A 22,964-nucleotide genomic window follows, 5' to 3' on the forward strand; every position below is an offset into this window, starting at 1 on the left:
CCTACTTGGGAGCATGCTCAGTTAGCTCTGAAGGTGCCAGAGAAGATTACCTGGTGCACAAAGATGTACCATGTGCAGAGCCCTGGCATGCTGGGTGCACTACCCCTATAAAGGGCTTTGATTGATAGGAACTACGCGCGTGATTGGAGGAGTGTGAGTGGGCATGTGTGTGGTGTGACTGGTTGGTTTCTTGTTTTTTGGTTGGTTTTGTTGATCAATATCCGTGAGAGAGACTGTCAGTGTAGTGAATGAATCAAGTGGAAGTGACTTTGTGGTGTACTGGTGTGTTGGTGTGGGTGCTCATTGTGTGGTGTTATGTATTAGGCTACACTGTGACTGTGGAGGTCTGACTAGGTGTGCACACCCTTGACGGTGAGGCTGCTATAGAGCCAGCATTCATCCCAAACGACTGCTACCTTTGAGACTCCACCTGTCCTCACTGCTGCTGGTCTCCTGATTGTGATCTCCCAGTGAGAGTGGGCAGGTTGGCTCCCTGGACTCTTTCTCCCCTGGTGCACATAGTGGATATAAGTAGCAGCTCTCCACTCATAGGGTATGTATCACCTGTTCTTCCTCCTTCTCTTCCCTCGTTCCGTTCACTTCCCTCCCCTAAAACGGAAGGAAAGCCACCATCGGATCATCACTGTATCAGTTAGGTTTAGGTTTTTAGGAATTATAAGGATAATTTTACTGGGTGTGTATTTTGTAGCATTGTTACCACCTGTATTTGTTCTCTGAATCATTTATATTTACCTGTCATCATCAATAAACGGATTAATTTGTTCCAGTTACATCTCAATGTCTGTGAGTTTCCTTACTTAGTCATAGTACAAACCGGCTTGATTGGGCGGTGATAGGTATGCTGTAGTCAATTTGTTAGCCAGTGGGTTGGGGGGGAGGGGGCCCAAAAATCACCCCACTTGGAACCAGACTATTGGGCCAGCCATTAATCAGGTGGTGCTAATTAGACACTAATTAAGTCCAGGTTCAACAGTTTCCTGTACTTTATATGGGGATGCCTTATTTTAGATGGTAGCATTCATACTTAGCTAAAATATAATATCTGACGTTCTTTTCACATACCTTTGAATATTTAAATGGGCATTGTGAATTATGGTTTGCATTCCTAACTTCCTGGCCCATGAAGTGATAACCTTTAGAAAGGGGTCCCTTTAAATGATGTTGATGGACCTCCTGAAGTCTCTTCCAACCCTAATTTTCTATGATTTCCCTGTAAGATTTTACATGTGCAGGAACCTACTTTTTGTTGGCCTTTCAGCTAGAAATGCTCAGTCAAGCTCTTTGGACCATTTGTGGGTTTTCTTTGACTTTGTCATTTCATTATGAAAATAAGTGATCATCAGGGATCCAGGTTTTCCATTTCCCACAGAAAAATGGAGAAAAACACAGGTTTCCCCCTTTACCAGACGAAAATGTGGATTTCTCATTTCAACAGAGAAACATAAGGATTTTGCATGTTTGCAATGAGCCCTCTGCAGGCTGGCGATGTTTCAGCCTGCAAGGAGTTGAGGGGAACGGTCAGGCAGAGGGCACCATATGCATGTATATGCACATGGCCTGGAGAGCAGCTTCTACATAAGTGGGAGGCGGATTGAGGCCCGCATAGGGCAGGAGGGAGCAAGGGAGAGAGGGAGGGAGTTGGGCAGGGCTGGGGCTGGGGGCTTGGGGCCCGGAGCCTTGAATGTACATCTGCTGGGCTCTGGCAGGGAGTGAGATGGGACTGTGGGTGGCTCATCCAGGGACGAGTGGGGGTGGCTGGCTCCCAGCCACTGTGTGCACTCCCAGAGGAGCAGGGAGCCAAGGAGCTGTGTGCAGCACGGTGGTGAGTCCAAGCCCATAGTGGGCAACCTGCATCTGCTGCCGCCATGGGCTCTGCTCCAGCCATGCTGCCTGTGGAGGGAGAGGGAACTGGGCTCTGTGCTCTGCTTTGCTGCAGCAGCTCCTGCCTCCCACAGGTGGCAGCCAGGACTTAGGCGCTGCTGCAGGGGGCAAGGGATGCACACCTGCATCCACCAGCAGGGCCAGGGGGCTGCAGGCTGGGAGTGAGGGTTCTGGACCTGCGTTCTGTGAGCTCAGGGGGCAGGGGGAGCCCTGATTTTCCATGATAAAAAAACCCAAAATTAAATACCGAAATAGGTATTTGGAATTTATTTAATTATAGTGACTAAGGCATTGGTAGGCTTCCAAACGGCTTTAAAACTGTAAATACATCAATAAAACATTGTGTTCTATTGATACCTATAAATATAGCAGCCTTTCATTTTAATCATGGTTTTGGGGGTTTTAATCAGAGCATTTGTGATTTTTTAATTTGAATATTTGCAATTTTTTGTCAGGGAAAACCAGGATCCCTAGTAATCAAAGCATAGATGTAATATATATATATATTTACTTGGTACATTAAAAGACCACTTTCACAAAGCTAAAAATGATTTGTCAGAAATGATTTGTCAGATAAATAGGGGGAAAGAATTTAAACAGAGTATTGTGAATGACGATTGGGAGCTGCTTAAAAAAGAATCCAGCCACAATCCCAAATTAGTTTTCGCTTCCTATCTTTACTTCTTTATGGTCAGATCCTAATAACCTTTCTCTGTCACTTTCAGCCAACCATTCCTACTTGATCTGAGTAAGGAGTTAGCATCTGGCTGTAAAAAGCAAGCTTTTTTTCCTTTTAAATCTAGCTCACTGTTGGCCTATCTGATATTTGAGTAGATTTGTGGATTACAGTGTATCTCAATCTGGTGAACTGTAGTCCTTTTACTACAAACAGATGCTTAAATTTTAACTTCTGTGTAGATGAAGTGGACAGAGAAACTAAAGAAAATGGATCCAAAACATCAAACAAGTGAGTCTTCACTTTTAAAAAAGCAAAACTTGACAGGTCTGACAAGTGGGAACACAGGGAATACAGAAATCCCTGCAGAAAAAAAAAGTGGGAGGGAGCATAGATTTAAAAGCGGACCGCCTAATTCAGCAGCTAAATCAATGTAAGGAGCTCTGTATGTCCGTGTGTGAGAGAGGGGGAGATAGAGAGAAAGAGTGTGAGTAAGTGTAATGTGCCTTTTAAAGTGCTGGGAGCTTGATGGGAATGTTTGATTAGCTCCTCGGAAAGAGAAAAGGTGTCCAGGCCTCCTTTTTTTTGTCTGCCTCTGATTCTTTAGAATAATGTTGACTGGAGATTGTGTTGCAGAAAAGCTTGGAAAAAAATAACACATTCATACTGTGTGGAGAAAAGGAATAAAAAGTTACATACCTCAAGCAAGGTAATTCTGATGCTATCCTCTGTTCTATTGCTCTGTTTACTTGGGGGGGTGAGCTGTTTTTGGTCACTGTTAAATATTTTTTTCATCCTTAAAAAAGTTGTGGAGGGTTTTTCTCCCCCCCTAAACATATGTGCATGTTATGAGAGGTCCTAAGGGGAAAGTGTCTATACTGTGAAACTGTATTCTAAATCATTTATACTTCAAAAATTATTTATGAAAGCATTACGCTCTCACTATAAAAGTGTGTACACACACACACCTCCTTAAGAATGAAGGTTTAACTTACTCAATAATTGTGGCTGTACTGTAATTTCTGTACTACTTTTAAAAGATATTCCCCTTCAGGGCTCTCTCTTTTCCCCCTCGTTGCTCAATAAAGTGTGAACAAGTTGTTTAAAGGAAGCATGAATAGCATCATTAATTAACCCTAAGGTAGCACTTAGGCATACAAATCACTGTGATATGGTAGTGAAAAATTATTTCTATCAAAGAGACAGAGAGATTATGAAATCTCCTGTTGGATGGATAGATATGGATGTATGAACAGTATAGCAACTCCATTTGACATGTCCTTTTATGCTGAATGCTTGTTCTGCTGGTGCGACTCTAAAATGAATAGCGTTATCAAGCCTGCCACAGCTGCTCTGCTCTCCACAGAGAGATTGGATTCTTGATAAGTCTTTAAAATGTGATTTGTGTCAGACTAGTACAAACATGAACCGAATGCCCTGAGCAAACATTTCACATGGTGAGTTCTGAAGTTAGTCAGTATTTTGCTCCTGGAAGTTTATAATAACTGTGCCACTTTCAGAGCAAAAGAGGAATTGCAAATTACAGTGTCATATCTTTTCCTTTAACATAACTTCAGAAATTAAAATGATCACCCAAGGCAAAAAATCCTCCAGCTAAAATAAAGGAGAGGATATAGCTTAAAATATGCTTCACTGCTGTAGTTCTCAACCAATTGCAATGAAACCCTAAACTTTTGGGCTGTAATTTTACAATATTGGCCTGGATTTAAAAGTATCCAAAATCTGACTCTGGTCAAACAGCTTGTATGTTCATATTTTCTGTAGAAAACCAGGTCCTGCAGCCCTCCCTAAGGTAACATTGTCACTGTTTTTTCATGTAAGGGGTATGAGATTTAGCCCTTAAAAAGATGCAAACAGCTGAAGGCAGAAATATCTGCATTACAATCCTATGATGATTTTTCAGTATTAACTTACTATCTGATTTTGAAGAGACTCATTTCTCTTCCATCTTTATCTGATCTATCAAATTGCTTACCAAGGCTTATACCTGATATGAGGAAAAATATACATTCTGCCTTTTTCTTGTTCAAAGGAAGAAGCAATGCTAAATTAAAACAAAAACCTGAGTTCCCCTTTCAATGTAGTTTAAAACGGTATCTTACTTACATCTTGTATATTAATTTCTTTTCTTATCTTTTTAATTGTAATTATTTCTATGCTTCACTTATGAGGATCCATTGATAAAGCTGGACCTGGAATTTAAGTAACATTAGTATTAAAACTTCAGTTACATCTGGCCTTACACTGGGAGTTAAAGGACCCTTTTTATAGCCCCCTATGCCACAAAATCACCACCATAGGAAAAGCAAGGTCTAGTGGTTTCGGGAAGTAGTCTGGGACTCTCCAGATCTGTATAGAAGTTCCTGCTCAGCTACAGACTGTGTGAGACTTGTCTAAGTCACTTAGAATGAAACCTTAATCTCATTGAAGTTGGAATCAAAATAAGTCTTTCTGTTTCTCAGTTTCTTGTCTGCCAAGAGATCCCATCTGGGTGTTTGGAGACTGTGCACAGTTTTTTAAAAATTGTTTAATGTAAAGAGAGTATAAAGTTGGCTAGGGTCTGTAGGTCACAGTGGCTGCGTCCAGACAAGTGCAGCCATGCGGTATGTGGCACCGTAGACACATCTGCAGCACCACATGCCACACATTCAGCTGGTCTCTGTGTTGCAGAGTAGCAGCATGGGGGCAGGTTTTGGTCCCCGGAGATCCCGGGGTCGAAAATACCTGCACAAAAATAAAAGTGGCGTGATGTATGAGAGAACAGTACACACTGCCCCAAACTGGAGCCTGCCATTTAGAGTCATACCCCAGGTGCCCACCAGGCTTTGAGTGGCAGAATTGCTGCTGCTGCATCCCCTGGAGGCCCCTAGGATGCCAGGTAAGGCTGCTGGGGCCAACCCAGTGCTGGCCCAACCGGGGTAACATGCCATGTGCCACAGGGCACATGACACGGGCGTTCCCTGACGACAAGTAGCTCTTTTGTTTCTTGTCCTCAGGGAAACATCCACACTTGTGTGAACGTGCCCAGTGGGCATATCTACACATGACACTAAATGTGTAGTACACTAATTCCACTGCACATTAGCAAAAGCTGTACTAATGTGCTAATGCGCAGTAGAATTAGCCTCCTGCACATTAGTATCACTAACAAGGCCTGTGTTGGTGCTACTGCACCCTAGCACCAGTTACTGTGAATTAAATTAGTATTTATTATTACAGGCACTAAACTTAATGCACAGTAACTATGGCACATTAATGCACATGTAGACATGCCCAGTGAATGCTGGCTGATCCATTGTGATGGAAGTATATATTGCAAGCTTTGGAAAAGGGGGGCAAAATATGGCCCATGGACTGGATCCAGCCTGTGTAGGGGCTTTTTCCAGCCCACAGTGGGTCCCTTGGTCCTGCCTGGCCCAGGCGCTGTCTGACCCTGGCACATCCTGCAACCCCTGGGCATGCATGGGGTTAGGGCGGTTCTGTGGCTGGACTGCCTTTCTAGGCATCCCAGGTAGTGGCAGCTCCTTCCAGCTGTCACCACCACTGGTCACAGACCTGCAATACCGGTGGAGGTCCACACGAGCAGCCCTGACCCAGCGCAGCCTCCACCTGCTCCAGACTTATGCATCCAAGCTGAGTAGCAGCTGTGGTGGCAGCTGCCAACCAGAAACTGTTGCTCGGCATGGGGGAAAAGTAGCTCCTACCGCTCACTGCTGCCAGGCCCTTCTTTCTGCAGCAACCCAAAGCCCACACTGCACTGCACAGGGCTGCCCTGCATCTCTGCTGCCATCACTGCCACCTCTGGGCTTTCCAGTGGGGCATCAGTACAGAGCAGCTGCAGGGCAGCCTGGGTGGTGGTGACAGTGGTGGAAATGCAGGGCAGTGGTGGAAAGAGCAGGCATGGGGCACACCGGGTCAGAGCTGCATGCATGGGTCCCCACCAGTACAGCAGGGCTGGAGCCAGCAGTGGCAGCAGCCAAAAGAAGCGGCCACCACCTGGGCTTCCTAGAAAGGCAGTCCAGCCATGGAGCTGCCCCAGCCCCGCTGTGTGCCCAGGGGGTAATAGTACATGCCATGGCTAGGCAGTGCAGAGCAGGCATGGGATGGGCTGGGGCTGCATGGTGTGGGCAGTGGCAGGGAGGCACCACAGGGTCCACAGGCTTTGGGCTGTTGTGGGGTGGGGGCAGATGCTGTCTAACTCAGGGGGCATGCTTGGGGGCATTGGCAACACATAGGGGTGCACACAGGTCCATGTGCGCCCCCTGTGTGTGACAGTATACCCCCTACATAAAGGTGCCGCTGACACTGCCAGCAGGATCTGCAGCCAACGCTGCCAGTGGCATCGGCAGGTGGTCACTGACCCTGGTTGATGCTTTCCACCACTACCCCCATGCCACCAACAGCACCAGTGGGAGCTCCCTGGTTACCGCTGCTGTGCTTCTGCCACCACTGTGCTCCCACCACCACCAGTGCTGCCATGCCCCACCAGCTGCCAGGGGCCTGTGTCATTCATGCATGGGGGACTCCCATGCACACCCCACCATACCTACAAACTCTGCTGAACAAACCCCACAACCACACCCTCCCCCACACATAATCAAACACACCACAAACACTGCACCTACCCGCACCCTATACCCCCCACACGTCCCACACACACCCACACACCTCTGGGGGGAGCCCCACTCACTGCTAGGTGTACACACCCTGCTACACACACAACAACAGACACCCCCAGCCACCATCCCCATCCACAGACCCCATACACAGCCACACACACACATCCCCACAAACCCCCCATACCCAGCCACCCACATCCACACATACCCCCACACCCTCCCTCACATCCCACATGCATTCACATCCACACACGCACACAGCTCCCCTGCAAAACCCATACCTACCCACCCATACTCCTCTTCACCCCTCCACCCCCCAATATACAAAAGTATGAGTTCATTTAAAGCTATTATGCAATCACCTGTATATACACAATGCACACACACACAAATCAGTACAAAAATAGTTTTATAAAATAAAATTAAAATATGATATTGTGGATGTTTGATTTTTAGAATATAATCTGTTTGTTTTTTTCTGGTTCCAAGATGGAAAATTCCCTTCCCAAAAGGAGTACTTCCTGGGACAAGGGGAGGCACTTCCAGTGGCAAAGGCCAGGGGTTAGGGGGGTGGGACTTCTGGTCCCAAGATGGTGACCAGAGGGCGAAGTGCCTGCCAAGGGGCTAGGGCCACCCTTGAGGCCCTCAATAGTTCACCAAAGCTCATCAAGTAGCCTTCCAGCCAAAATAATGGCCTGCCTGTGCTTTGGAAAGATAGTGATGCTGCAATTCCAGGAGATTGGTTTTAAGAGCTCAAGAAACCATTTTGTCTCTGTGAGAACCCAGACTCAGTCAAAAACTCATTCTAGGGCTCTTATATCTTGGGCTGTAGTTAAAAAATCATGGTTTAAGTCTCAGAGGGTGTGCCTAATGAGCTGTAATTAGGGCACCTTAAAAGTTGAGTTACCTGTAATACAGGTACTACCTTGATGCACCATCATCAGTGCTACTGTGCATTAGCAACATGCTTTTTTGGTGATGCTAATGCATAGTAGACTAATTCCAGTGTGCATTAGCACATTAGCACAAGTTTTGCCCACCACGCTAATGCTCAGTAGAATTACTCTATTGTGCTCAAAGGATCTCTTGTAGACACACCCAGAACATAGTATTTCATTGCTAGGTAGGAGCAACTAACTGGCAACTTCATTTTTTTTCTCCTCAAATGAAAAGCAGATTACTTCTGTGTCCATCGTCAATATACATCTGCCTCATGTAGTGGGGAAGAGAAGCTATAAAGCCAGTTGAAGCCTTTTATTATTATATGAAGTGAAGAGGGGAAAAGGGCTTTTTGAGGGGATAAACTTGATTCAGCGATTCTAGGAAGAACAATAGTGCCAGAAGTTATAAATATCGGATAGTACATGCAGCAACTGAAACTATTGGGCTAAATTTGTCCGTGCCTACTCATGCTGAGTAGTAACTTATTCCATAAGGAATCCCGTTGTCAGTAAGTGCGTCTAAGCATGAGTAAGTGTGATAAAACTCGGATGGGACTGGGGACAATGTATTCACTGTTCTCGCAGCAACTATGACAAAGAGGCTATAATTATTTCTCTAATGACCAGCCAAGCAAGATAACACTGATTTTGACTATGTTTAGAAAACAATTTCTTACTAAAGATTTTCAGCCTGTTCCCTTATAAAGGAGATGTCCATCAATTTTGGACCAAAGTGCAGTCAGTGTGTCCTTTGTATCCAGTTTCCTTTATTTATTGTATATATATATCTCAGTGGGAAATCTTGTTTGCATGTCTCACCCCAACTCCCATCCCTGTACGCCACAGAAGAGGGCCAGAGTGGCACAAAAGGTTCCTAAAATCCCTGTAATCATCTGGGAAAGGATTCAAGGCCTGCCCTCCCCCACTCCCGCCCCAGCCCCTCCCCACCCACAGCATACATTATGAAAGATACCACAAAACTGACTCCCAGGGACTTCCTTATAACTCCCAGTAACAGGGCCCCTGCTGGGGGCAGAGACAAGATGTGAGGGACATGTTGGGGATAGGACCACAGCACAGTGCATGGCCTGGAATCTCCAGTGCTGTGGTCCACAAGGCAACCTATGCTAATTATATAGGCCCCCAAGTGCAGAAAATGCCATTATATACGGTTATCCAAAGGTGGACTTTCAGACTGGGTAGACCAACCCAACTGCCCAGCTTGGGTTCTGAAATCAACATAAGCTATCTGACAGCTTATTTATCTGCCTTGCATTACATTTAGTGTTGATAATTATAGATACACTGCTGGTGGCATGTGAGCTAGTCAGTTTAAAACTAGTTTAGGTACATCTACATAAACTGAAATCCCAACTTTGGATTGCAGTGTAGATAGACCCTGAGTGACACCTGGTTTCTCCCAGGTCCTCAAAGCAGGCTAGATTTGGGAAAACACAACAGTGGCTTAAAGCTATTGTATTCCTCCCTCACCCCCTATCCCTCCCCCCCTACATACACACACACACACACACACACACACACACACGGATGTAGGTTGAAGCTAAGCACAGAATCATCTCTCTTCTTTGCAATGGTGGCATTTCTGACAGGCCAGAAACACAGGTCTAGCAGTTTCCTGGCTTTCTCAAAAGGAAAAGCGTGAGATAGTTATTAGAACAAAATGTGAAGAACCAAAAAGTTTTGCCAAAAAGGCAGTATCAGTGGTAACTTTTCAATAAAAATGAGAAGTATTTTTCTTTAAAATATGTTGGTGAAATAACTTTACCAGTTGCTGTTTTTGTTTCCTCAATTCAATCCTACTTGCAACCAACTCAACCCATGTGTGAAGCTAAAAGCTCACTTAAAATCTAGTTAAACCAGCTTCAGTTTCAAAAATTTCGGTACCCAAATCCTTAATCTGCAGGTTTTATCATCATGATCCCGTTGTTAACTGAGTCAGTTCTTATCTGCATTTCTTCCCTTATTTTTATCATTATGCCAACCTCTCTTTCTCTCGGGGCTCATGGATGTTCACATGCCGCATGTGGCTTTGAGGGGCCATTGTGATCTTTGTCAGTGTGTGTGGTGCTATGTGCGTAGATCATTCTCTTGAACATCTGAAATTCTTTTAAAATGTTTTTCACACCTTCTGCAGTAGACAACCTGCTCTTCTGTTTGATTATCTCATTTACACGCTGGGTCCTTAGCTCTACTTAGTAACTCTGGAATGTCATGGCAAATCTAGCAACTCATTTCTTATGGAAAAAAATGCTGCAAGATGTAATCGTGCATGGATAAAAGTATCCTGGAAATTTCTGAATGGTTTTGTTTAGCTGCTTGTGATCCTTGCATGTTCCAACCAGAGTGTACCATAGATTTCTGGGCTTTCATACATAGTAACATGGAGAATTTCATGCTCTCCAAAATCACTTGTTTACAGGAAAATATGAAGTGCTGCAGCTGCCTCCACAGTGTCTCTGCCAGGCTCCGTTAGGGAGTCAGGAGGCTTCATTTGTTCTATTTTTGCCAGAAACAAATTACATGTAAGAAGGGTGTGGCATGCAGGAGAGCTGGCAAGAGCGCTGTGTCCCCTAACTGCAGTCACTTCACGTGAGTTACCTAAGGGTTAATACTCTGTGAGTCCAGCAGTATTTTTACAGTTACTAAAACAGCTGAGGGCATCCTATGTGTGTCTTGTCCTCAACCACCTTATTAACCTTCCCCACAATGTACCTGCAGCTCTCATGCATAGTCACTCCTGTGGACTTGGTGGGAGAAATATTTGTAAGAAAGGAACGTCTGAAGGAAGAGAAAGACTGCATGGAGATTAGGCCAACTATGAGGGAGGGGAGAGGTGCAAAAAAGGGGTGGGAGCTGGTTTGAACTCTTCCATTACAACCAAAATGAGGTGAAACGGCTATTGACTGCTCCAAACGTGCATGTGAACAAAGTGTCACTGCAGCTTTTGGGGGCACATGGATCCATTATGAACTGAAAACAGACAGTTGACTTTATCCCAAAACACAAGGTGACAAGGAACAAGTGTTTTCTGTCTGGGTCAGCCAGATCCTTTTATATATAGACTTTGGGACAATCATGCCACCAGCTTTCATCTCAATGGGTGCATCCAGATGAGCATGCACATGTGTTTCCCCTGGGGACAACTAGCAGCTGCACAACTATGTGCCACTGCTACTTGTCTCTGGGGAACGCTCATGCACGCATGCTCTGGCACACAGCGAGTTGCCCGGGGTGGGGTAGGGGAGGTTGGGGCCACCACCTCGGCTAGCCCCAACCCCTGGGGGTCCTGGGGGTTTCCTGGGGCCCCAGCTGTGGCGATGCGGTGCACAGAGCCTGGCTGGCAGCCAAAGCATGACTCCAGCTTCAGGCTCCAGTTTCAGGTGGTGCACACTGCCGCCATGAGTGGCCTGCTTTTTTCTGGCACATATATTTTTGACACCAGGATTTCCCAGTGTCAGAGAAACCCACTGCACTGCAAATTAGCAGTACGGCACACACCTGTGTGTGTGGCATACACAGCATGCAGTGCTGGAGATGGGTCTGCAGCACTGCATATTGCAAGCATATGCTCATCTGGACATGCCCAATATGTTTTGCTCTGAGGCATGGCATTTAGGGCTGTGATGTTCCAGACTCCTATTGTCTACACCTGCTATTCAGACTGTTTTCATTAACAGGCAGAAAATAAAGCCAAATATCAGAATTTCAACAGATGCTCATTGAGTTAGCCACTAAAACCAAGTTTCAGAACAAACTGCACCCAGATAAGCAACAGCATTACAAAATTAAGTTCTGTAGTGTGGGGTTGGTTTTAGCTTGCAACTTTCCAATAGAAATTGCATACTATATGGCCCATAATTTCCTGCCCCCATTCATTGTGGTAAATACAGTTTCCTTTAGGTCTCCACATGGGAAAGATGCTTCTAGCAGCATTCTAATTTATCCCTACAAAGAAGTCAGAACTCTTATCTTGGTAAAGGTGATATCTTTCATTTCATGATATCTTTCATCCAAGCATCAACAAGTACACTCTAAATATGAGCTAACTAATGCTGAAGTGACTGTCAAAGGCAAAAAAAAAAAAAAATCCCATCCTTCTACACTGTCAGTTTTTGACTCAATGACTTTAGGAACTGTTGCTGAAAAGAGACAAACACCCGGACCTATCTAACTGTAAATTGAAGTTACCATTATCAGGATGATAACAGTTTACTGATTTCACACACTAAAAAGCTTTTTAGTTCTGTTACTTATTTGTAGGGAGAACTCTTGGAAGGGGTGATATCTTTTATTAGACCACCTAGATAGGTGCAAAAATGTATTCTTTATTTGCAAGATTTTGGGCTCAGACACCCTTCCTCAGGTGAAGGAGAATGCAAAGATTGTAAAATTTCTCCCAGGTAGAAATGAAACTTCATATTGCATAGGAGAAATGAGGAATGTTATAAGTTGCCCTGGGTAGAAAAGTTCATTTTATGCAAACAAGGCTCAAATAAAAGTTAGGGCAGTCTATTTACCCAGAAGGTGTCTGATGGCAAGCAGGATGTTGAATTTTGCTTCTTTCTTGCTAAGACATTTTATATCACACAGGAGTTGGTTGAAGGAATGTTTCTCCTGGCCAAGGCAGTTCTGTTGCGTAGAAGTTGTTTTGCAAGTATGTAAATTCAGCTCAAACAAAAAGCTGCTAGAGTAGGGTTGTTAGCCTCCAGGTCTCAGGGTGTTGAATTTTGTTTCTTTTTTGTAAAAAATATGATGTTTTCATTTCAAAGTGTCTAATTATTATATCTTCCACGTTTCAGGGACACAGTTTGTAGCTGTGTTGGTCTACAGGCAAAAGCAGTCAGAACTCTTGATAGAGGCAGTATCTTTTATTAGACCAACTAGATAGTTCCAAAAAAAGTCTTTATTTGCAAGCTTTTGGGCTCATCCACCCTTCCCCAGGTGAAGGAGAATGCAAAGATTGTAATTTTTTTTCCCAGGGAGAAATGAAGCTTCATATTGCACAGGAGAAATGAAAGATGTTATAAGCAGGGTTTTCTCTGATTAAAAAAAATCCCCAATTTTCAGTTAAAAGAAAAAGTAACCCCAAATCCACATTTTTTGAGATTAAAATGACATACCACCAATATATACATAGATGACACTGGACACAGATATAACAATGGTATTTTTTTGGATATTGTTCATTTTTTCAAAACTCAAATAGTTGGTTGAATAAGGAGGGGAGAGCATGAACAGCAGCAAGAACAAACTCCCTTTAGGGAAATTTCAGAGTCATTTATCAGAATAATACAATACTGTTGAGCTATCTAGGCCAGGGCCAAATGTTCACCACTCTGTTGCCATGATGGTTTGTAGGTCCGGCCCAGACAAAAGACTCTATATATATTTCATTTTTTTTCAGAACATTAGTATGGCACTGTGCGCACTGCTGTAAGGCTGACTTAATTAACCTGGGCATAGAGCCCTGGGAACACAATTACCCTTCTTCTGGTTCAGGAGGTAGCATATGCCACCTGGCATGGCAAGTCAGTGATATCAAAATGCCCATAATGTTTTGTGTTCTGCTTCAGTGCCAGCAGGGAGCATTGGCTAACGATGAATAAACGTCCCTCCTAGAGCTCCTACGTGGTGCATTTGAAATAGTGTTGCATAAACAAAAATGAAAACTGGGAAGGAGGGAAATCCCACAACGTTTGCCAAATGGAAATAATACCATTATTCTGAAAGGAAATGTTGTTTCTGGAGTCACAAAACATAAAAGGGACTGTTCTCAGCTGTACAAGTATATAGCCACCTTTTTATTTGAAATAAACTACAATGTAAAAGTAAGATTAGATTCTAAATTTTGTGCTGTGTTCCTATTTTGTGTAGTCATGCAGCACAGAAATAGATTTAAACTTGTGGGGGGGTTGTTTTTTTTACCTTCTATGCATTCCCTCTGCTTTCTGGTTTGCGAAAGACATTTAAAAAAGAACTCTCAGTGCTCAATAACCCATATCTTGGTATTAATGACATTATCAATTATTGTTTTATCTGAAATTAGTGGTGATCGACTTCCAGCCCACTGGCCAGAACCAGCCAGTGAGACCCAGTGGGTCTCCCCACAGGTCTGAACATTTGGTGGCAAAGGAATGGTAGCAGCATTAATTGCTACTCCCCTTCTGCCAGATTTCCAGACCTGTGGGGAGCCCCTCAGACTGGATGATCTGGCCCTGCATACTAGATCATGCCAGTATACAGTGGGACCAGTGCATCGGGTTACTCTGTAGCCACAGATGGTGCATGGGATAGGGCCAGGATCTGGCCAATCAGACTGGCCCCACACTTGACTTAGCTCACAGACTGACCACAGATCAGTCATCCAGCCCATAGGGCCAGAAGGTTCAGCACCACTGCCTCAAACCACTCCCACTTACATCGGGGGGGGGGGAGGGGGCAGTATTTTAAATCAAGTTTCTGATCAGAGTTGGGAGATAGCATCATTAGTAATACCAAAACAAGAGATTCTGGTTTAATCAGAACTTAAGCTTTTGTGTTCGTTCTTTTATAAACTTAGCAATGCACTTAAGGATCTCTTCTGCTTTTGATCTCACATGTGCCATCATAGGACATATATATTTATATCAAGGAAACAATAAACATCCTAAATCTTCTCTGAACTTTTCCTTCTGAGCTTCTATAAAAAAATGTCAAGTTTTGTTTGAACATGTCAGAAAAATTTGTAAACTATCCTTAGGGTGATGCGCAATTTCTTCATGGAATTGGATCTCTTAGCATAAATTCTTTACTCTTAGATCAAATATGTGCCTTCAGGGAAAAATCTGACATAGTGCAGTAGTTCCTAGGTCACTGGCAGTACAAAAGTGTGTGTACTCATTGTGTTTTTATTTTGTATCCAGCCTCAGAAAACATGCATTGCATTTAAGAAGTCCAATTTGACTTATTAAAGCTGGCTTTTGGGGTAAAAATAGAAAATGGTGCATTTTTTAGAAAGAAGAAAACAGAATCAGAGAGAGTATGGATTTAACATACTGAATCTAGCATGGCCCTTAGGTCTAGGCATATTGCAGGTGCTTTCAGTTTTCTTATTTAGCCCTTTCACCTTCAATTTCTTTCAATCTCTATTGAGTAGCAGTTGTGGTAGAGACATTAGTGACCCCTGTCAAGTTCTTATGTTGAGGCACGTTGGATATGTAGTAGAACTGATTTAAGATAAGAGGGAGGGGAACCTCCCCATCTTTTATTAAGAGATAGGAACATTTTCAATAAGCTCCAGTGTACACTGGCAGAAGGGGTTGATTCACAGGCAGCAAGGGTGGAGCCAACATACTGTGGAAGGAACAGGCAAGGTGGACCAAGTTGCAGAGTAACACCTGAGTAAGAAGTGTGAGGAAGAAGACACATAGGGGTTGCTCGCTGGCAAATGACTGGCAGTGGCAGGTGTGCCTGGGTAGATTATCTACATTGTCTCCATGGGGCACTTGTACATAAAACAGAAGCTTAATCCCCACGGTTTTATTCTGTGCCCCCTAAACTGAAATGGTGGGGCATAAAATAAAACCAAGGGGACTAAACCATTTCAATTTTTCTGTCATGTTATGCCGAGGGGCCTGATCCTTCTTTTTTTTTGCTGTTGGAGCCAGAGCCTGCCCATGGCCAAGGGGTGAGCTGTTGGTGGGCCAAGTGGATCCTGAGTTGCAGGGAGCCCCAGTCCTTCCCTCTGCAGTGGCAGCACCCCCCAGACCTGGCCAAGTAGATTGCTAGTGGGCTGGGTGCTTCGCCAGCTCAGAGGTACCTGATCCAACATCCCTATGAGCCTGCCCGGGCTTCCAGAGCCTTGCATGCTGTCTCTGCCACCTTCTTCTGCCTCAGGGCACCTCTCCCCCCTCCCACCACCTCCCTGTAGTGCCCCTGAGGAAGCCAGCCCTTTCCCAGGTGGCCCCAGGCATCCAGTCAGCCACAGCCAGTTGCTAGAAACACAATCAATGAGGGGTCTGATCCTGCTTCTGGCAGAGTCTACCCACTCCTTCCCTGCAGCTAAGGGGGGAGCTGCCAGCAGGCTGAATGGCCCCTGGGCTGTGGGGACCCCAGTCCATCCCTCCGCAGCAGCAGCATCCCCCAGGGCCACTTCGGTGGGCTGCTAGCAGGCCGGGTGCTGCTCCAAGTCAGAGGCAGCACCCAGCCCAATCCAACTGTTCCTAGAAAGCAGTGCCCAGTGGGCTTCCAGTGGTGGGGCTCAGGAAACAGTTGGATCAAGCTGGGTGCCGCCTTCAAGCTGGGGCAACACCCAGTCTGCTAGTAGTCTGCCCAGGCAGCCCTAGAGGGCACCATCACCACATAAGGAAGAACCAGGGCCCCCCAGGGCTGCTCATTGCACTGGCAGCTCTGCCCTCCTGCCCAGCCACAGGGCAGGCAGGGAGGCTCTGAAACAGCAAGGATCAGGCCCCTCCCCACTTGTTCTTGAAAACAGGGTCCTGCAGCTGACAGGATGGCAGGATGGCTGGGGCCACCAGGGAATGGTCTGGCTTGCCCCTGGGACAGTGCAGGGAGATGGCAGGAGGGCAGCTGGATGTGCTGGTGGCCATAGAAGGAGGTGGGGATGGTTCACACTGCACTGGAAACTTGGGTGGGCTTGAGGTATCATTCGATTAAGTGCCTCCAAGCTGGGGCAGCACCTGGCCAGCTAGCAGCCCACCTGGGCTTCCAGCACCCCATGCACCATCCCTATCACCTTCTCCAGCCAGCAAACCCAGCTCCCCTCCTGCCACTTTTCTGTGCTGCCTCAGGGGCAAGCCAACTCATTCCCAGGCAGGCACCAGGTGTCCTGCCAGCCACAAGACCCTGCTTTCAAAAACAAACAGAGAGGGGCCCAATCCTTTTTTTTTCTGCAGAACCTGCCCACCTCTTCTGTAAGCTGGGGAGCAAGCTGACAGCTGCATCGTTGCAATTTGCAACATTGCAAACTAAACTACATCCAGATGTAGTTTAGTTTGCAACAATGCAGTCATTTTAAACCCCCCAAAAGTCTTGCATGTGTACACTGCAATGACATTAAGCCACACAAAATGACATTTTCATTGTGTACAAGTTAATGATGTCATGTGTACAAGCACCCCACGATGCCAGCTACAGGCAGTAATGAGGATGAATGTGCTTCCCAACTCATGGAGAAATAAAGAAGCATGCTTGGAGGGATTCATCAAGGAGTAACTGATGTGGTTTAGGACAGCTGATGCTGTGTAAAATAATGATTTTCAGCACCGTGATTGGTCAGACAAATGTAAGCTTTGATCTAAATAAAGCTCCGGCGTGCTATAAAAGTTACAAATCATAACTAAGATTGAAATATTATATGACATGTTAACCTTTGTAGGAAATGGTTTACTGAAGCTCCCAGATTTAGGCAATCTGGATATTCCCAGGGATGTTTTCTTTTCAAGCAGGTAAAGTCTTCCAAATACATTTCTTCTTCTTTTACTGGAAGGGGCAGGTCAGGATTTAACAAAATTGTTGGTTTTCTTCCCTGAGACAAATGAAGGCTATAATCATTGCAGTTTTATTTAGGCTATGAGACAGGCCTAGCAAGATAAATGACACTGGAGTTTCACATAAATTATCTTCTTTTGAGAGAGACTCTAGAGAAAACACAGCCTGATTCATCACTGTGAGAAACTTATCGTATGTTGGTTTAACACTATGCAGTTTCTTTAACATGAAACTGGCATGATGCAGACCCACTAATTATTATCTTAAACCTGATCCTAAATTTCTGGGTTTATTCCTGTTTAACAATCTAAGGCAGCCAGTGAATGGGGCTCCACTTCAGTGTCTCCAAATGTGTCTCCCCACATATCAACTGTAGGAATAGAAACACTGTCCTGGCCACCACTGTAAAGATCCAGGGACAGCCCATGAGGCACCTGAAGGAGAGCAAGAGCTACCTCCATCTGTGCACACCCACTGACCACTGGCTCAGACAAATGCCAGAAGAGACCATCTATAGGATCATGCAGGATACCCACAAATATGATTCTTCCTGCTGGCCCTCTGGTAGAAAACTGATTTCCTAAACACCTTCCTTATCCTCTGCATCGCATCCATACTGAGAGTCTCAGCAGTCCCCAAGACACCTCTCAAGAAAGCGGATGGTGAAATCAAGCAGCTCCTGAAGAAGTGGCTGAACCTATCTCTATAGACCAGGAATGAAATCCTGCACATCCACTACTGGCACAGGGGTGCCAGTGTCTTGCACCTTGGAAACCTCTGCAACATCACTGTAATCACCCATGCCTTCCACCTCCTGACCTACCATGAGCAGTGTCACTGGTAATGCTCTGAAGGAGACCATCAAGAAGTGGACTGCCAGGCAACAAGGGCTTGGCCATATTTCTGAGAAGGTTTCTGGAAGGCTAGTTCAAGCAAACTAACCTTCCTGTGGAGCCAAGCCCACAATACCACAAGGTGCCTCAGGAAGCACATCCATTACTGCTGGGGACTCCTGCTGCTTCCAGTCCCAGCTGCCAACTGCATCGCTGTTGCTCCCCACTCCCCAAGTCCAGACCTGCCTGGAGATGTTTCTGAAGGATGCCATGCAAGCTAAGTACATCAGTGACCTGAAGGCAAAACATGACCAGGGCAAAATCAAAGGACTTTGATGGATGTCAGCAGCCATTTCATACCTCATGAAAACCTTCACAGACTAGTTTTATCCATCAGGCCTGTCTCAACTGCTTTGCACTCAGCAGCACCATCAGCTATGACCACGAAAATAAGAGTGTGGCTATGAGAATGAGACCCTGCCCCATATTTTGTGTGGCTGCAAGCCCAACATGAAAGCATAGCAACTGCATCACAACACTGTACAGGACTGGCCAGTGAGACATCTCAACATCAGTCAAGACTATAGCTGGGAATCATGCTATCCCAGGCTGCAACAGCCAGCTGCACCCAGATATTGTTATAATAGATGAGGCCAACAAATGATCCTGATGTTCGATGTGACTATCCCCTTCAAGAACTGGTGGCAGGCTTTTGCTGCAGCCCAGAAGCAAAAGCTGTAAAAACACGGGCCACCTTGAAGAAGAAAGGATTTGGTACAGACTGATCATTGGGGCGCTTGGGGCCCAAGGCCCGAGCAATGTGAGTATCCTGTGAGCCTGCAGAGTACCCCCCACTATGCAAAAATGATAAGATGCCTCACGGTATCCAGTGTGATAGTCAAGGGACACCTACATAGAGCACATCAGGGCCACCGCCAGTATAAAGGTACACAATGGAGACCATTCACCAGAGGTGAGAGTGAGGGGATGGACAGAATGCCCCCTCCTCTCAATATACACACACAAACAATAGACCTACAGAGACTGTTAATGCCTTTGAATATTCCCCACCCCAGCAATTTTGCACCCATTGTCTAAGAATATCTTACCACCATACAACTCTGTACTGATGCAGTTACTATGCACAGGAGTTTACCACTGTTCTTATCACTGCATGGCACTGGAGCTTCTTAATCCCTTTAACCCAGGCTAATGTAGGCTTCATACATAACTGTATGTTTTAGAGTGTGTCAACGTGTACCAACTATGTACCCATATAGCTATCAGGCCCAGAGTCCTATATTCCATTCCAACTCTACAAAGCCATAAATAAGCATAATTTTTAATATTTCCTAGTAAAGTTTTTTACCTGTATGATCACAACTATCTTAGGCTAACCTCTGCATACAAATACCTCTTAGGAGCAGAGTAACAAGGGTGTTTTCCAAACGTTAGCTGTTAACTGGTGATTTGCTAGCCTGTTGATATGGGCTAGATTCACTATTCTGCTGAGCCAGAGGCCACCAATTTATGACCTATACACTGGATCTAGCCTATGAAGACATTGGAATAGAGGGTGGAGTCAGGTTTGGCAGCATTTGGCACCCGGAGATTGGCCAGGTCCTAGCATCGGCCCATCTTGGACCTAAGCTGGATCATTCTGCCTCACCATCAGAAAATGCTGCCAACCACTGCACTGCACTACACTGCTTTGGTTGTGCACAGTGTTCACATTATGGACAGAAGTAGCTAGGAGAAAAATCCCTTTTGTGTGAGGGAAGTCTCTGATGCATGAAGGTGGCAAAGCAGACATTGCCACCTTCTGCTCCAGCTGTGTCCTCAGCTTTGACTGGGGTATGCTAATATTCTTGCTGGAACAAGAGGTTATTGGCTAAATGGTCTTGCTCCTCTGCTCAGGGTCTGACTGAGTGCCATTTTGGGGGTCAGGAAGGAATTTTACCCCATGATCACAAGGTACCCCAAAAAATGTTGGTATACCCTGCCATATGGACAGTCTGCCCAGCCTTGATGTTAGTTGTTATACAGAGTCCAGGAGCCGACCTTGGTTATCCCAGGCTACATGACCCTTGACCCCTTCCTCTCGGCTCTGGCCACACAAGGACTTTTGGCATCTCTTAGGCACTGGTCCCGCCTCAGGCTAGTGAAGACCTCCAAACTCCCCCTGCTCTAGCAGTCTCTGCCATGGTCTACTTCACCCCTCTTGAGCCCTGGCCCCACACAGGCCAGTTGAGATTCCTAGGGTCAGTCCTTCAGTGGTCAGCCCTCTCATCTCTGTGGGTCTGCCCTCTTGGGGCCCTCCATAGATCACACCCTCTCTCTGGGCTTGCTTGGAGCCCTCCATAGATCTTCCCAAATGCAACCCCTTCCTTTTCAGGGCTCATCTAGACCCCTCAATAGGCCCACATACTCTGCCCCACTCACTGGGTTCACCCTTCACTAGGTCTCCCAAACAGCCCCTCTCTGAGGGCACACCTGGCCTCTCAATAGAGGCCATTGTGCTCTCAGTCCATCTCTCTCTGGGACCATCTGGCCCCTCTAATGAATGCGGGTGAGAAAACTTACTTGAATAAAGATTCAATGTAAGTGTTAGGAAATCTCATTCTGGAGGGTCATTTATAATCATAATTGAGCAGGGTGCAAATGTACAGAGTTCATGGCAGTACAACAAGTGTAACCAGAATCTTCACTCCAGTTATGTCATGCACCAAAAGTTACACACAGGGGGAAAACAAAGTTTATTGAAGGAAGAGAACTGGATTCTGGATGGGATCCAGCCAATCCATTTCTTTTGTAGGTTAATAAAACTCACTCCTGAATGTTGCTTCAGTGGTGTGCATTATACTAGTTTAGGATCTTTCCATTTATTATAATGAAAATTAAACTAGACAGTCAAAAAAAATGTGAGGTGTACTTCACTGTCAGAGGAAGTGTACATCTGTGGATAAGGCATGAAGTAGAGATTCAAAATACCAGGGTTTTTATCCCAGCTCTGCCGTGGGTAGACTCTGATATTGGTTAAACCATTCACTTTTTGTACCTTTCCCTCTCAACAGGACAGTAGAAAAGAAAGAGGAAGCCAAATATTACTCCTTTAACATAGTACTGGAAGGTACTTGGGGCCAGATCTAGAAAGGGGGTTGAGTGTGTCTAAAGCAGGGGTGGGAAAAATATGATCTAGGGGAAATATGGATCTGACCCACTGTAGGATTTTCTCTGGTCCACAGCAGGTCCCTCATCCCCAGCACAGGGGGCAACCCACGCATGCAGCTGGACTTTTCCCAGCCACTCCAGCAGTGGCAATGGCTCCTTCCAGCTGCCACAGCTGCCAGACCTAGTCACACTGCCCAGGCACCCCAGCCCATCAGCTGCACACCCACCGCCAGGGGCAGGATGCACACAGGCTGGGATGGGGCTGCAAGCTGGTGGGGAGTGATGTCTGGGAACCAGATGGGCAGGGAGGGCAGGGGAGACTCCAGGATCTTGGGATGGTGACAGCTTGGATCCAGGGCTCAGGCCAGAGCCACAGTCCACTGCCTGCATGCCCAAGTGACGTACATGTGTTCTGCAGGTAGGCGCATGTAGGGAGTGGATCACAGCTCTGCCCTAACTCTGGCCTTAAGCTGTCACCCCCACAAGATCCCAGCCCTTGCCCCAGGCACAGCTCCCTGCCCACCCAGCTGAGCGCCCTTCCTACATGACTCCCAGCTGGTCTTTCTGGAGACCCTGGGATCCTGGGGAGGTGATAGTGTAGGGCTGGGGCCAGGACAGAGCCCCAGTTCTGCAGGCAGGGATGTGCAGGGAGTAGATCATGGGGAGCAGATCATTGCTGTGCCCCAGCCCTGCACTGTCACTGCCCTGTGATCCCACTGTCTCCATGAAAACCAGCTGGGAGCTGCATGGGCAGTGTGTGGGCAGGTGGGGAGATGTACCTGAGGCCAGGACAGTGACAGCACAGGGCCGGGCCTGGAGCAGAACTACGATCCATTCCCTGCACACCCTTGCCTGAGGAACACACACCTGTTGTAGGGGCAAGCGAGCAGTGGATCATAGCTCTGTCCGAGGCCCCAGCCCCACACTGTCACCACCCTGACACCCCACCCTGTGATCCTGGCTTCACCTGCCTGTCCCACTCCTGAGCACTACTCCCCACTTGCTCGCAGTCCCATCCCACAGAGGGAGTTTTGTTGAGCTGTTCTACGGGGTGGAGCAGGGGGGTGGACTGAGGGGATGCTGCCCCAACCCACAGCAGCTCAGCAAAACTCCTTATGTGGCCCACAGGTCCAAATAATTGCCCACCCTTGGGCTAAAGCATCCAAAATTTAGATCCTCAAAATGCCCTGGATATGACTGGTAAACGAGCAATTTTTTATGAGACCAACAAAATAGTTGGAAAAATTGTTCTTTGCAAGTTTTGCACACAAACAACTTTCTTTGGTCGCAA

General features: G+C 46.1%; 1 protein-coding gene across 6 annotated transcripts in view; it reads left to right on the top strand.

Moving 5' to 3' along the window:
* The first annotated feature begins 3,006 nt into the window (after positions 1 to 3,006).
* Positions 3,007 to 22,964, top strand: part of VIT (vitrin) — a 112,643-nt gene continuing 92,685 nt past the window's right edge. For 3 of the 6 annotated variants that reach the window (XM_090045290.1, XM_090045308.1, XM_090045337.1), the window contains exon 1: positions 3,008 to 3,287. The gene's annotated coding sequence lies outside the window, so the exon portion shown is untranslated. Of the gene's footprint in view, positions 3,288 to 22,964 lie in introns of all 6 variants that reach the window. The other 3 variants (XM_090045316.1, XM_090045326.1, XM_090045299.1) reach the window with 3 other exon arrangements.

This window comes from Crocodylus siamensis, chromosome 1 (genome assembly GCF_052110815.1).
Source record: "Crocodylus siamensis isolate JL-2025a chromosome 1, ASM5211081v1, whole genome shotgun sequence".
Lineage (NCBI taxonomy): Eukaryota > Metazoa > Chordata > Crocodylia > Crocodylidae > Crocodylus > Crocodylus siamensis.